This window comes from Haliaeetus leucocephalus, unplaced genomic scaffold, assembly GCF_000737465.1.
Source record: "Haliaeetus leucocephalus isolate CR32 unplaced genomic scaffold, Haliaeetus_leucocephalus-4.0 Scaffold656, whole genome shotgun sequence".
Classification (NCBI taxonomy): domain Eukaryota; kingdom Metazoa; phylum Chordata; class Aves; order Accipitriformes; family Accipitridae; genus Haliaeetus; species Haliaeetus leucocephalus.
Genome location: NW_010973092.1, coordinates 12,669,302 through 12,683,923, shown reverse-complemented (window position 1 = coordinate 12,683,923; position 14,622 = coordinate 12,669,302). Strand labels below are relative to the sequence as shown.

Here is a 14,622-nt window from a genome sequence, read left to right as displayed (position 1 = left end):
AAAATAACCCCCCCCCCCCCCGCCCCCCCCCCCCCCCCCCCAGTGCTGCAAGGAGCCAGCTTCTCAGCTCACAGCACCCTGGGGCGGTCAGGTGTTTGTCCTTCTGCGCTGCAGGAGGCACTGGCTGCTGCTGCCGGGGGGGTTGGGACCACACCACTGAAACCAGAGAAAAGATTCTGGTACAAACTGGCAGAAGAGAGGGAAGCCTCAGTGCAGGGGAGCTGTGTGGAGGCAGCTGAGGGCTGGGGACACCAGCGTCACGTCTCCCACCAGGCAGCATGGAGAGTGCTGGACACTGGGCCATGCTGGCTTTATAGCCCTTCTTCCCATAAGTGCCCCCTGCCAGGAGGGAGGGTGACACAGACTCCTTCCCTTCCTCATCCCTGCTAGAGCGCATGGATGAACTTGCTGGGAAAATGCAAGCAGCAAGGAGCCAAGCCCTGGCACGTGGCTGTGCAGAAACCTCCTGAAGCTCCAAAGAGCCCGGCGGCTGCTCGGCGACCTGTGCTCAGCCCAGCAGGAGCGAGGTCCGTGCAGCCGTGTACGATGTGCGAGCTACGCTGAGCTGTAACCCCGGCTGCGTAGGAGCCCTCGCTGGGCTTCGTAATTTATATGCATATGAGTCTGTATATATTTCCATGAGTACTGCATCTCCGCGTGAATAAGGATAACTATATGCAACTGTGAATAAAAGAGCTGAGTGAATCATTCATCATGGATTATTGATAGGATTAATTTTACCTCTTTTTCTGCTCTCAAGATGCCCACGAGCCCCCCTGAATTTATTTTCCCTCTTTTATTAAGTATTTTTGAAGATGAACTAGATTAAAGCCAAGTAATTTTTCTCCTCTTTGCTTGGTTGAATGAGATGTTTGTAGTCAGGTTAACCACAGCAAATTCTCCCAGAAAGCGAGTCTATTCTGGCATCTCAGCCTAGAAGCTTCAAAATCTTTTCCCCTGAATGTTCACAAACGTAAAGTGCAGTCATGGGGATCTCAGAGGAAAACGAGCTCAAAGCAGGGGACAAGCAGAAATGAAGGGGGTTTACAAGCTAGCTGGAATGAACGACTGCCAGCTGGGTCAGGCAGGGCTGCGCTCGGCTGCTGGGGTGGTGGGGGAAGGACTGCAGGCGTGCAAGCTCAGCTCGGCAGGTTCAATGCACACGCATTACGAGGCTGTTTGAGCTCCTCTTTCTGCCAGTAAAGAGAAATCAGCTCCTCCATGGACTCTTCAGGCACAGTCCTGAGCCTCTGCACTGCCTGTGCTGGCCTTCAGGGCGGATCGCAAGTAAGAAGAAACAAATTCTTGGCGCTGAAGGACCTCTGAAGGGTGGAGGGCAGAGGTGGCCTCCGCTGGCAGCCAGTGGGTTGCACCCTTGCCCATTCCTAGCAGAGAAAGGACACCTTCCTCTGCAGGGCTCTCTGGTGGGTTTCCTTGTGGCATCAGTGTGAGATCTCAGTGACACACACTCATGACATCAGAGTGCGTACCCAGCACATTTAGGACATAAACCAGCAGAGCAATCCTGGGCTTAGCAGTCCTGCCAAAGCAAGGGAGGAAGTTAGTGTGGATCAGGTTATTCTCTGCCATTTCTCATGTCCTTTTCTTTTTCATGTCCATCTCTTTTCGGGTAGGGCAACTGCCTGGGAATACAACCTGCTCTTCACAGATTTGAAGCCCAATGCATGGTTGAGTAAAGGCAGGAGCTGGTTCCCCAGCAGTTTTGGCAAATGCTGGCTGATGCTCAGTCTTCTGCGCATGCTTCATGCCAAGAGCTTTATAAGCCCGGTGTGTTCAGTCAAGCTGTTCATATGCAGAAAGTTAACCTGGCTCCCTTTCCCACCCCGGAGCAATTGAAATTCAGCTCCACAGGAGCAGCAGCCTGCTGGGGCCTCCCACGCTGTTGCCCCTCGGAAGACTTTTCTTTGCACACACAGACCTCTGCTTGCATGGAGGTCCCCGTGTTCGCACAAACCGAAAAGCTGGCAGCGTGAACGCCCATAACCATCGCACGCAAAGTGCTGGAGCTCCTGGGAATCAAACGCTCACTCCAACTCATTCAAACCAATTTGATTCACACTGGTTTTGCACATCAGCTCTTCTCCAGACAGGACCTTGTGGATCCTGTCTGCGGGCATTTGTACATCCCATTATTCAGTGTGACAAGCACGTCCTGTCGTGTCTCAGTGTGGCTTCCCCTTGGCCAGCCGCACGCCACCCGGCACCTCCCCGGATGATTTTATGCAAACAGGCCGACAATTGTTCCCTTGCAGATGGCTTCGAACTGCGCTGGGGACCAAGGCTGGTGTTTCCATGGCAGCATGTAGACGATTCCACTTGTGAGCAGCCCTACTATTAAAATACAAACAAAAATAAACCTGGAGAGTGACTTTTTCCTTCCCACCCCTTGGCCTTTGGGGAGCCTTCATCCTCTGCTCCATGCCGGAAACCTCGGGCCGCCGCTGTGGCTTTTCCCACCGAGTTTCCCTGGGGCTGCTGGAGCTGCGTGAACAGTAGGAGTGGTGTTTGGGGCATCACATGCCGATGCCATGCTGCACAGCCTCAGAAACACAGCCAGGTCAGCTCAGGTCAGCACTGAGATGGGAGCCCGCTGGAGTCAAGGCCATTTAGCAAGCGGGAGGCTGGTCCCAGCGGAGAGGAGAGCCAGCAGCCTTGCACTGCTCTGGGGTGCCCCTGGCTACCCAGGAAGGAAAATCAAGGCCCCTCTTGGAGATGGAAAACCTATTTCCAAGTCCTTTACTCGCTCAGTGAAGCAACATTATTTCTGGCTGTTAATTCCCCAACAAAAATCTTCAAAAACAAAAGAAAAAAGGAGACTTCTTTATTCAGAGCTGTTCAAAGAGAGAACAGACTGGAGCCTGCAGGTGGTTTGCAAACCCTTTCTGGCAATTGCATGCTTGATTAGCACACAGTTACAGCCAGTGTTTGCCCAAGTGCAGTAAGTGTGTGAGCCCGTGGCCAGCCTCCTGTGCCCTGGCAGCCACGATGGCTGGGACTTCCCAGAATGGTTTTTTTCCAGGATGACGCTCGGTGATCTGCAGCAGCTCAGCAGAACAAAAGTTAAACTAGAGCTGCCCATCTCAGAGCTGTGATACCCATATGTTCCAGCTGGGCTTTGACAAGACGGACACATGGCTAGCCCTCCTCCATGGCTAGGACTGAAAGCCACGGCTGGGATTTGCAGAACTAGCTCGGGCTCTAATAAATGCAGAATACTATCAAGTATTTTCACTTCCAAGAAAAAAATACTAGAAATTCCCCACCCAAATTTAACTCACCTGTTGTGCCACGTTCAATCTTCAGCCATTTTCACTTCTCCTTTCTGCAGTTTCCACACTGGTTTTGGCAAAATACACTGCAACATTCTTACAGCCTTGAAGGGAAATTCATTATGCAGCTTCCCAAACACAGCAGATATTTAAAGCCAAATAATGGGCACAGTAGGCCAGGCCAGGCGTGGAAGGGCTCTGCAAGACGAAATCACCGTTCACCAGCAGCAGCTGCTGTGCTTCCTCTTTGAGGCCACACACAGTGAGTTATTTGCATGAACACAGTTTCTAGGGTGAAAAAAGAGAAAAAATAGAAGAAAAGAAAGAAATGGCTGCCTGTGGTCTAGCCACAGCAGCCTAAAGCATCCCAGCAGTATTCAGCCCAGTTATTGTAGTGCTTGGGGAACAGAAGTGGTCCATCTAATCCCATACCTTATCTCAATAGTGGCTCTAGTGGATACCTACGGAAGAGGTTAAGAGGGAGTTGAGCATGTAGGCTCAGGCAAGCATACTGCGTCCCCAGGACACTCTCCAAGCCTCCAGTGTCCTGCGGTTAAAGAAGTCCCTCAGCCAGAGAGGACACCCCTGCCTCAATTAATTGTTCTTCCATTAATTCCTCCCACCACATTACGAACACATTTTTGTCATCTAGGTGTCTGCATTAATTACCCCTTGTGTGAAGCACCCTTTTGCATATCTGGAGTGTACCACATGCCTGCTTCAGCTGGTGCTTTCTACTCCTTGTGTGGAAAGAAGCAGGGAACAGTCCTTCCCTGCTCACATAAACGCACAGGCACTCCCAGGGGCTCCTCCTGAAGCTAATGCTTTAATACTCACTAATGCTCCTGTTTCCTTCAGCAGTGCTTGCATAGATCTTGACAGCTGTAAGAGCCTATAAACAGGTATATATCTTGGCTGGAGAGGTGGGAGATGCTTATGCAGGTAGTTAGAAAGCAGTATTAGTAGCAGGCCTGCCCACACGCTCCAGGGAAGCACTCTTAGGAGCTCGCCTCACCAACAAAGCATCAAGACCTCCAGTCTAACATTTTCTTTGCAAATATTCATTTCTCCCAATCTGCACATGAAGGTGCAAGCTGCGTGCCTCCGTTCTCTGCAATGCAGCCAGAGGAGCAAGTCTCCTTTCCTTTAAATGTTACCTGCTCGGCATCGTCTGCTGCAACTGCTGCTGCAGGCACCTTCTCACCCGCTGCAGGGACCTTACTACCCACTGGGCTCTTCCCTCCGCGCTGGCTGAGCTGCCTCTTCCCCACGGCAAAGGGTGAGACGTTCCCGTCCCGCGAGTGGACCACAGGGAGAAATGACCCCATTGCTTTCGAGGCACGGTGGCCTGGACAGGTAGGGGTGGAAGGAAGCATGGTGTGAGGTGAGCACGGGACCTGAGTAAACACGGATGGCTCCGGCGTGTCTGCAACAGCTCATGCAAATGCCACCAGCCCCTAACCTTTGACTGACCTAAGCCATGGCTGCTCACCTCCCAGATCTCAAGTCCTCCCTCTTCCCAAACGCACCACACCAAGCGTAATTCAGCAGTGGCGTTAGCTCCCTTTGGTCCGCACCAGGATGGCAAAGGGCACGTGGGAAGGTTGCACCCTCTGTCACCCTTGGCTGCCCCACCGAAGGGCATCCCCCGCTCAGTGCCGCGGACTGTACTCATCCTCCAGCCGGTCTCTGCGGGCAGGGAGCTGAAACCAGCCCGGCCGCAGCGGTGGCGCACACGGGGACAGCTGAGCACGGCACAGACCCGGCTCTTCCCAACGCTCTCAACCCTGCAGCGGCAGATCTGCCAGCGCGCCGTGTGGCTCAGGCCACGGCTGCCTTGGCATCATGGTTGGGGGAACCACAGAGTCTCCTCAAAACTGGTGTCCAGCCTCCTGCAGCAGCTCCAGGCCAGGGGCTAGGGCAGCCTCGACAGCTTCTATCCGTGTGAAACAATAATGCCATCCAGTGGCTGGTGAGCCCACGCTCCCCTCGGCACATCACCGCAACCGGGTCAACTTTTCCCTGCCTCGATTTTGGCTTTTTCGTTTATTTTTGGCATACTACCTCGTCTCAAAATAACTACCCTCCAGACTCAAGTACCCACAGTAAATATTCTGTGCCCAAGTGCTCTCCCACCAGTACACGCACCAAGCGGAGCAGCCCCGTCCCCCACAAGCTGCCCTGTGCCCACACGCTGCCCACCGGCTCGCAGGGCAGAGCGGTGGTGGCAGGTGGTTGGCACTTGGCACTGCCAACACTTGCATTTAGAGTAAATATTGATTTGGAAGAGAGGGCCAGCATTTCTTGGAAGTTCTTTTCTTTAAAAAAAAAAATTAGCCTAACATAGAAAAGCGACAAACAGATTCCTTGGCAAGGATGGTTTGAAATGGAAACAACTTTGAGATGTCAGCATTCACCACTGTTATTTCTCCTTTGCTTTATTGAACTTTAGTATCTGTTATCCATTACCTGCTTTGTGAGTCTCAGCTGCTATCTGATTTGGCATGTATTTTACAATACTTTTAATCTTGTCTCTGCTTTCTAAAGAAACCACAATTGTACCTGCTGAAACACACTTCTCAGTCACTAAAGAAAGAAAAATAAGAAAATATTTTCTTCTTGTTGGATTCTCTTTTCTCAGCCTTTAGGCTTAAAAAAGCACCTTTTCTGTACTTTTTTCCATAACTATGTGGGCTGTATACTTTTTTTTAAAGATGCAACAGCTATCTTCACGGACTTTAGTGATTCCCAGGAGCTGGGGCACCCGCTAAAGAGCCCCAAAACTGCAAGACCTGACAAAAATGCAGGATTTTGCCATAGAGGCCAAGGGCAGCAAGTGATCAGAGCTGCTCCAGTGCAGCTGGAACCAGAGCCCAGCTTCATGCTCATGCTCTTAAGCTCACCTCCTCCGTGTCTCACGTTTTTTTAGACCAAGCAAATGAAGCTCATTTCAGTTCGTCTCCCTGCCTTGCCTCCCACCCTGCTTTGAGACTTTTCCTAATTTCCTGAAAGCCAAGAATCTCGGAGGCTTTCCTTGCTGCCAAACATCGGGGCACAAAGCTCTCTGCTCCTATTTTGCCCATCATGATAACACCATGCCACCTGCCCGCCTGAGCTGAGGCCCTGCCCTCGCCGTCCCTGTGCCGCATCTCTGATGGCTGCTAGAAACTGGGATTACAACCTGTTAGGGGTGCATTGAAAAACAATTTCTCCTCCTCACCTTTTTTCAGTGATGACAGCACCAAGGAAAAGAGTTTCTCTCGAAGTTTCTGAGACGCGTATTATCACTAGAAAAAAAATCAGAAACCGCATCATTTAGCTGTGCTTACAACACCAGCCTCTGCCTTAAGCCCTCTGTGGAACATCATTTGCCTTCACAGCTCGATTTGATACCAGCTGCAGATTATTTGGGCTATCATTCACCTCTTCTGCTATCCTCCATTTGTGCCAGCGTGATATGTCTGCCACCCCCACAGATCACGGCAAGCTGTCACCTCCTGATTGTCACACTCAGTGCAAGCAGAGCTACCCATGCCAAGGTGCTCACTGGTTTCTCCAGCTCTGGTAATAAGGTCCCCACGGTCAGGAGTCCTGTCAACTTTCCTCTGCTGTCCTTTTCATTGAAATTGAGGTATTCTTGGGCAAACAGCCTGCAAAGGAGGAGACAATACCAATGTATCAGAGATAGAAGGTTTGGTGGCACTTCTGAAATGTCTCCAAATCCTTGTCCCGCTCAGGTGGACCATGACTGTCACCTTGTAACATTGGCCTTGTCCCCAGGGAAGGACCCTGGGGAGTCCCCTCAGTTATCCGTGCAGCTGAGCATCCAATCTCCTCTACGGTTTGCTTCCTTAATTATTTTTAATCTTGACTATTATCATTGTTGTTATTATTATTACTAACAAGTACTGCAAACTCTCAAAGGACATTATAACGTGCACTAATTAGCCAGCCAGATGGCGGCTGCCAAGAAGGCAGCACGGAGCCCAGTGCTCCCCAGGCTGCCATGTGTGTCCATGTCCGCCCCCTCCCCTCCTGCCCCCTCCTCACTTCCCTCAGTCCCGCTGGCACAGGCTTCCCCGCTTGGACTGTTCAAATTGTAATCGCCAGCAGCTGAGCCAGTTCATTAGCTGATAGCTGGGCTGTCTCGGGTGGCCAGGCAGTGTGTGTCCCCTCCTCAGGAGCTGCTCTGGCTCTGCTAGACCAGCAGAGCTCTGGTCTTCCCTGATTCTCCCTGACCTTTATTTTTCCAACTTAGCGTCACATCGATGGTTTTCCTAGGTGGGTTACTCTTCCCCTAACACACTGTATCTAACCAGGAACTGGCCCGTGGCTGTCATGACAAACCCACATCACAGTCTGGCAACACTACTTTCCTCTTTGCTAAGCAATCCCTGGGGAAGCGGCAACGTCTGACCCTTCAAGCCAGGGCAGGGAACTGCCTTCTTTAAAAGAACGTGCAAAACTGTTTTTCAGCCAGACTCATCATTCCTGCATGGAGCTGGAAGAACTATGGAGCTGTTTTCCCCAGTGAGGTCTCCTAAGAGCTAGTGAGATGTGAGCCTCTAAGTGACTAATGGCACGTCAAGAAGCAGAGCACCCCACTTGTAACTAGGAGGGAGCATCACCAGGCGAGTGGGGCGGATCGTCATTTCCTAGGCAATGACCGAGGGCACCATTATTTGTCACTAAAGAGCCTTGGAGGGGCAGCACGGGGCCCTGGGCTTGCAGTGATGAGTAAAATGGAGGTGCTTTGATCTGCCTCCCCTTCCTGACAGACTTTCTGATTAAAAGGCAGAAAATGATCAGACACAAAGTGGAGCAAATTGACTCCATCCGATTCCTCTCCAGGCAAGGATGAATAAAGGGCAAAGAGTACAGCTAGTTCAATAGCAAAATGGCAATTGCAGAAAGATTTCCCAATCACCAGGCTGACTTCACTATTTTGTAGGAGATCACAGAGACCAGCAGCTACTGCTGCTACTTGTGAGTATCCTGGACACTGCAAGAACTTTGCCCAAAGTAATTTTCCTCTTCAGCTCATTTCATCTCTGTCCTTCCTCCTTTTCCTTCCTTCCATGAGAGCTGACAGCTTCTCCCTTTGGAGTGGCATTGGTCCCTATGGGAACCAGGATGTGGCTGTTACTGGTAGAGCAGTGCGGATGGTGGGGTAATGGCGCAACTTTCCCTTTCTCCCTACCTGCAGCCAGCCTGGGGTGTGCAATGAGCTGGGACCCCCTGGGTATGTCCAGCCATGAGTTATCCTCTCTGCTTTCGGCACCTGTCTCAGTCGGGATGAAGCTCCCATCCTCTCTCTTCATCAGTGCCACAGGATGCTACCATTCCCATTTACTTCTGCATCACCTGAGCAAGGTGAGATGATTCTCCTTGTGTCTATCTTTCCAAAGTGGCCATCTTCCAGTTTTTAGGTACAATTACCTGCATGTGTCAGCCGCTAATTTGTCTGGGCAAATGGTTGTTGAGTGCTCAGGAAAGCACCTACCATGGGGTGTGTAACACAAAGGTTGTTATGCCTGCGGCAGAATGGGCAGGCTCTTTGCACCATTTACTCCCTAGACACCCGCTGGGGATGCCTACATTAGACTTGTCCCCCTGGACCTCTTCTATAGCCATGGGAAAAGACAGGCTCCCCCCAAGGGCTCCGAACTCCCCTCTAGAGAAACAACTCCATGTCTGGAGAAACATCTGTGTCTTGATCAGGAGGGTTTGAGAAAGTGAATTTCCATTGCATGTCTAAAATTGGAGGATGTGGCTATGCCCCAGACATTGTCGCAGCCTCAGCGCCACTGCCCAGCCTGACACAGCCAGGATGCGGGAAGCAGGAACCTGCTGCAGCGCTGGCTCCTCCAGCAGACACAAGGAAGCATTTCTCAGCCTCTCCAGGAAGCTGCTCTGCTTCTTTAGACATTAATGTTAATCACTCATGCAACTGCCCTTATCGCTCCAGGTGCTGCCGAGATAAGAGGTGCCACTCATGCTGTTAATGTAAATCTGCTCTCCTTTGGATGAGAGGCTGTTTGTAAGCAGGGGAGAAGGGGATTGCTGGGAGCCCAGCCGCTGCTGATGGACAGCTGTCACCGCAGCTTCTCCAGTGCTCTCAGGGGTGCTGGGTGGCTGATTAAACTGAGGATACTGAGCCGTATCATTAAAAAAAGACTGAAATATCCTGTTTTCACAAGAACATCGCTAGAAAAGCCCCATCTTTTAGATTCACTGTGGAAAAAACAAATTGACCCCACTCCCAGTCAAGTAATATGGGGGATTTTGCATCTCAAAAGCTGCTGTGTCTCTTCCCCTTGCTGTTCCTGGCCACTGAAAATCTGGAAATGCTACCAAAAATGTCACTTGCAAAGCTGTCTGGTTTGAGCCCTGGCAGTTCTCTTCAGGGATGTGAATCTCATCGCTTCCATTTTACAGCAGGTGGAGGGAGGGAAAGAACTCAAGGCAAATAGGGTTTGGATGCTCAGTAATTTGCCAAGGATGGAGCAGGGAACAGAGTGCTGCGGTCCCGTCCCCCCTCCCCAGGCTCTCACCTTCACAGCAGGGTCCAAACTTCGTGGAGGGGCTTGGAGACATGGGGGCTGGAGGCTCTTTTCCATGTGACTGTAGCAGGGAAAGACCCCAGGCTTTGCTGGCAAATTATCACAGCCCTGTCAAGCTGAAAACTCTGCCTGGGGAACCTGAGTCAGAGAGCTGGGGCTTGGAAGTGGTGCAGCAGCATTGTGCCTGGGTGAACACCTGCAAGGTTGGGCATGCAAGTGCATGTGCATGAGTGTGTACCTGGGCTGGTGTGCCTGGGTATCCATACCTGTGCACACTGCCAGCTCAGCAAAGGCAGCGTCCTTTGCCAGCAACATCGTTTATTTGATTGCACAACAGAAATCATACCCAGCCTTCAGTCTGCAGTTATCACAGTTGGAAGGAGACTACATCTAGGAGGAAATACCTGTGAAAGCAGGCTATTGTTTATGACAAGGGCTTTATTGTGCTTTATAGTGCCCCAGAGCAAACTTCTAAGAGGAGAATACGCACTTCCTAAGCAGACATGTGGCGCTCAGGTTAGTAGTAAACTTGGTGTGTGCAATAAAAATTTGGCACAGCTAGTGCAACAGCCAGGGCCAAAGAAGACCTGTCCTCCTACGTCTCCCTCTCTTTCTCTTGAGCACACAGCTCGAGTGGGGTGTGTGGGGCCCAAGCCCTGGTCTGGCTCTGTCCCAGCTCTGCACACAGCTTTGGACACACTTGCCCACAATCACCATCTGATAGTTGTGACTTGGATTTTTCTTTCATATTGCCAGGGCATCATCTGTGGTGATACCTCTACACAGAGTACACACACAGCACCCAGGGCACTTTGTACTAGAGGGTAGGGGTGAGTGGCAGAAAAAGGAAGGGATTTTTATCCAGTGGCTGAGGAATGGTTTCTGATGTGGCTATCCCATGACTTTGAATGTTTTAGACCAGGATTTTAGGCTGAGGGGTGCATGCCCCTTACTCAGTGGAAGAATTTGGAAGCTGCCATGAATGTGGAAGAGCAAAGCCTTTCTTCTGAGAAACACAAGTAAAAATATGGCACAGCAAACCCATAAAGCAATCCAGAGCAGCAAGCCTGTAGGTGAGCACACAGACACCCACACAGCTCAGCCTGGCAAGCTCGCAGGGAGTCAGGGGAGAAGAGGGCCCAGCAGAGTCCCTGGATTGTGCTGAACCCCTTGGGAGCTTTTCACCTGCAGCTGGACTATGTTAGCCCAAGGCACTGTCCGGTGATTCCTTTGTCACCAGGCTATCTCCAGTGAGGCATTAATGCTGGCCCTAACCTTTTCTTCCCCAGGAAATCCAGTGCCATCACCTGCAGCTAGTTCTCTGCTTTCTCTTTTCAACTCAGTTTTGTCTGCTAGGGAAAGCTTACATGGGTAAACCCTATGCACATGCTGGCAGCACACTAACTGCTTTACTGCAGTTATAGATCTGCAGAAGCAGCTTCTTGCTATTATACAGAGTGTGTGTTTCCAGGAACAGGGAATGGAAGTGAGGAGAACAGCCCTCCATGCAGCAATCAGTGTCTCATACGCTTTCTAGAAGGGGAAGCTAACACGTATCAGCCACGACAACCTTTATTCCTTAAACTTCCCCAGAGGGAGCATTTCAAAGCATCAAAAGGATTTAAACCTGTCCGGCTGCTGCTGAGGCATAATTAACAGTTGCACAGTCAGCTCCAACTGCAGCTGACAAAGCCTTAGCAGCAATCCTCTATTTATCACACTCCTGGAGTATTTATAGATCCACAGCAAGGCAGGGGGGAGAGAGAGCAGGAGAATAAGAGGTGAGCTGCTTACCAGGAGGGATAACATTTGCTTTCAGCTGCATGGCATTTCCTTGGCCCATGGTGAAGCTTTAGGGGACAGGCACACGAGATGCCCTGGGGTGCAGCGTGTCGGCAGTGGGACAGAGCGGCGGGTCCTCTCGGGTGGGAGATGTGGTGGGTCACCCCCTCAGCTGAGATGTTAAGGCCCTTTGGGGGGGGGACTCGGGCTGTTGCAGTTGGGTGCTGGGGGCAGACGAGCGCCCTGTGCCCTCACCAGGGAATTGGCCCACAGTTGTGGTCCATTCCTGCTCACATCTGCCTCCACCAGGAGATGCAGGTGGTGAGAGGCCAGCCTCATCTCCAATGACACTGATTATAAACTGACCTTGGACTGTGTCATTTGTCCTTCCTCATCTCTCCTCTGTGTCATTTACAACCCAGGGCCTCTTCCCAGGAACTGATATAAAAATAGCAATTATCCTTGAGCTACCTTGGTGATCTGTGGGGAACAGAGGAATGCTGGGTCATGGGGATGTGGAGCCGACGGGCTGGGCGATCTGGGCAAGCAGCCTGTGCAAGAACTGCCAGCGAGATCCCAGCTGCTCTGGGCTGGAGAAGAAGGAAAGGAGGTACTCCTTTCCAAGGGAAGGCATCCCATAAAAACTGCCAGGTATCTCTTTGGCATTTTCACAGCTCTCCCAGCTCTGAGCAGAAACTGCTCATATAAACAGCCATTTCCCATCGCAGAGGGCTGTGGGAACCACCGCTCTGACAGTAATCTCATCTGCGCTATCTTGCACCAGGCTGTGCCCAGGAATTATCAGCACTGGTTTTATTTTCTGCTGTGGCTTTATGACCCCACTGAGATCATAAATGCATCTAAAGTCTAACCAAAACAATTTAATTTTCTCAATAAACGGTCTTATAAAGGAAGTTACGGCAACACAATTCCAAAGGGGAAGGAAGGTCATAATCCTTGTAGGTAACAAGACTTTCCTTCTCCACTGACTTGCTGTTCAGACACAAAACTGCCCCATTACTCATTGCTCCACAGCTGATGCAACCTCCCTGGGGAGTTGCCTCATGCTGCGGTGGCCTGCGAGGACCGTTGGAGAGAGGTGCCGTAGCTCCCAGGAGCTGCACCCCGCTCGCACCCGCACCCAGGGCATGCCAAGCACGCCTGTCCGTCCAGCCCTGCAAGGCTTGTACTGGCCTCTTCAGTCAATTTAGCGTCATCTGACACTCACAACCTTGTTCCAAGAACCTGCAGGCAGCTGGGCGTACCATGCTCTTTAATCCATTTGAAATAATCTTTTGACCACAAGAAGAGATTTTCCTGAGCAGAGCCAGTAGGATTCCTTTTCCATGCACTTTATTTACAATAGTTTCCTGTCCCTGGGCTCCCGAGTGACTGCCAAAGCTAGAGTTCTCTTCACCGGGATATCTTTGGTGCCTCATCTTGGATGAGGCCAAGGGAATAGTCACATATTAAATATGCAATGTAGAAGGTGTTTTTACAGATGGAGTTCACGAAGAAAAGCTATTCTGGTACTTAGCAATGCTGCAGAGCCTCACAGCTCAGAGCAAGGACTCACCCCTGGGATGCAGAGCCAGCAGGACACTGCTTTTGCCAGCCCAGCAGAAAGGACAGGTCCCCATGTCCGCTTCGGAGCCAAGGCTCCCTCCAGCTGTATGCCTGGCAGTGCTGCAGGGGCAAGGCAACCCTGCCCCACCGCTACGAGTGATAGCGCTGTGTCTCCAGCTGCTGTCAGGATCCAGCTGCACATGTGGAAGGTAGCACAGATCCTGCTAAACACTGGGAGAACTGTGGCCATTACAAGCTGTGACACAGGTGTTCCTGATTTACAGTTTATGAAGAGCAGCTGGTGATCTCAGATGCCTTTTGGCGGGAGGAAATCTGTCATTTCAGCCATGGAAGTCACATAAACTCCAGTCTGTAAATAACAGCAGAGGAAAGTGCCTCTCCTCCCCTGCAGCAGACTGTCCTGAGCCACACACAGAGCCTGAGCAAGAACCATCAGCTGAACAAACTCCCACCAGTTTTCCGAAACTTTGTTTGTTTTTAAGGGAAGTGCTTTACCGTTGCCAGGTTTGTTGCTGTTGTTTTGTGGCCATCAAGGGGGCTATGAAACTCTGTGCCGTAGGGTGTTTGGAAAATAAATAAGCCTCTGCACTCCATTTCCCGCATTGACTCAGAGTGGCTGTGGGGGAAGAGAAGGGCAGTCCAAAATAAAGGTGGCAAAAGATGAATATATGTTAGTGAGCGGGACTGGTGGTTCTCATCCCAGTGCAATCAGGCCATAGCCCCCACTGCTGCACATCTCAGGAGGTGGGTGAGTGGCCTTGCTGTCTGGTGCCTAAAGATGCCTCGGGGTGTGCATTTGTCCACGATGCAATTTTCAAGGGACTGCACCACAAGAGAGGATGCTGGCATCTTCTCTTTCCCTAGTTATTCTGTGTTGGGCCACTATAGGCACACTGGAGTTACACGTAACAAGCTCCAGTTCCATTTGTGAACCTTCCTGGTGGGACCGAGCCGGCTTGCAGCCCCTTTGCTGTCTGGGGGTGCAGACCTGGAGCTGCACAGCCAAGAGGCACAGCACAGGGGAGCTGCTCACCTTCACGCCCGGCCTCGGAGGCTGGGGCCATGCCTCCCCGTGGGCAGGTGGGAAGCATGGCCAGGGCTCCTCGGAGGAGCGGATGGCAAACCTTGCCTACAGCTCCTCTCTCCTTTGACCTTAGCGTCCCGCCTCGACCCTCCCTCTCCCCAAAAAAGCAGTCGGATGGTGGTTAATGCCAGGGTGCCACGGGGAACAAGATTTTCAGGCATAAAGCTCGGGTCACTCGCGGACCTCTGGGGATAAACCCCTGCAAAGCCTCCTCCCGTGATTGCCGTTGCGGCGGTGATACGTGTTGCTGCCCCAAGGCCTGCGGCAGCCCCTGTAACGCAGCAGGACGGGGGTGTCCCTCGCTGCTGGCCCTTAC

The 14,622-nt window shown here is 51.6% G+C and overlaps 2 protein-coding genes across 3 annotated transcripts in view; both read right to left on the bottom strand.

Moving 5' to 3' along the window:
* Positions 1-6,853: 6,853 nt before the first annotated feature.
* LOC104839006 (sulfate transporter-like) overlaps positions 6,854-14,622 on the bottom strand; it is a 12,518-nt gene continuing 4,749 nt past the window's right edge. Inside the window, exons 4-5 of one of the 2 annotated variants that reach the window (XR_775122.1) lie at positions 10,092-10,243; positions 6,859-6,940 (exon numbers count right to left, since the gene is read on the bottom strand). The gene's annotated coding sequence lies outside the window, so the exon portion shown is untranslated. Of the gene's footprint in view, positions 6,941-10,091; positions 10,244-14,622 lie in introns of both variants that reach the window. The other variant, XM_010579093.1, reaches the window with a different exon arrangement.
* Positions 6,863-14,622, bottom strand: part of SLC26A2 (solute carrier family 26 (anion exchanger), member 2) — a 28,351-nt gene continuing 20,591 nt past the window's right edge. Inside the window, exon 3 of the transcript XR_775124.1 lies at positions 6,863-6,940. The gene's annotated coding sequence lies outside the window, so the exon portion shown is untranslated. The remainder of the gene's footprint in view (positions 6,941-14,622) is intronic.